Source organism: Gymnoscopelus braueri, assembly GCF_963280865.1.
Source record: "Gymnoscopelus braueri genome assembly, chromosome: 22".
Taxonomy (NCBI): Eukaryota; Metazoa; Chordata; class Actinopteri; order Myctophiformes; family Myctophidae; genus Gymnoscopelus; species Gymnoscopelus braueri.
This window is the reverse complement of record NC_137624.1, coordinates 28,011,933-28,012,564: the sequence shown is the minus strand read 5'-3', so window position 1 is coordinate 28,012,564 and position 632 is coordinate 28,011,933. Positions and strand designations below refer to the sequence as shown.

Sequence of the window (632 nt, the reverse complement as noted above, 5' to 3'; positions counted from 1 at the left end):
AAGTATTTCAACATTACAGTATTGATACTTTTACAGAAGTAAAAAAAATGAGGTTCTTTTTCCACCACTTCTGAGAACGAATATCACATCTCGCACTAGAAACGACCCCCATTGATTGCCTACAATTCCCATCAGCCCGTGCGCGCCAGAGCGGAAGTGTCGTCTCCCAGGGTACTTATAATAAAAGAGCCAGGCTTGCTCGGTGATCCGCTAGATAGACAGACTAGATGCAACGGGAGGGGAGGGAGAGGGTGAACCTGCTGGCGCGGCCGCGATGGGACGACAAGAACACACAGCAAAATGACAGTCTGGGCAGGAATCTGGGATAAATCGTGTCACACAAAGTGAAGAGTCGAGGTGTCGGGGTATGTTGTCGAATTATGTGACAAACCGGCAGCAGCGGAGGGCTTAATTTGCATTCATTTAAGCCTGTTCAGTCATTTAGAATTAAAAAAAAAAGGCATGGACCCCGTCGGAGGGACTAAAGTTGACCCGGTTGCCTTTGGATCAACTGACTGTCAGCGTTCGTTTTATTAAATCACTCATCGGGGATGATCCATGCCGTTTGACATGCTACCTCTGCGGGACCTTGGAGTCATTTACGGCGACAGAGGAGGCAGCCGAACGGGACG

The 632-nt window shown here is 48.7% G+C and overlaps 1 protein-coding gene across 3 annotated transcripts in view; it reads left to right on the top strand.

The window, feature by feature from the left end:
* Positions 1-261: 261 nt before the first annotated feature.
* The window catches only part of fam78ab (family with sequence similarity 78 member Ab), a 17,047-nt gene continuing 16,676 nt past the window's right edge, over positions 262-632 (top strand). For all 3 annotated transcript variants that reach the window (XR_013932435.1, XM_080418629.1, XM_080418628.1), the window contains exon 1: positions 262-632. This exon is cut by the window's right edge. The gene's annotated coding sequence lies outside the window, so the exon portion shown is untranslated.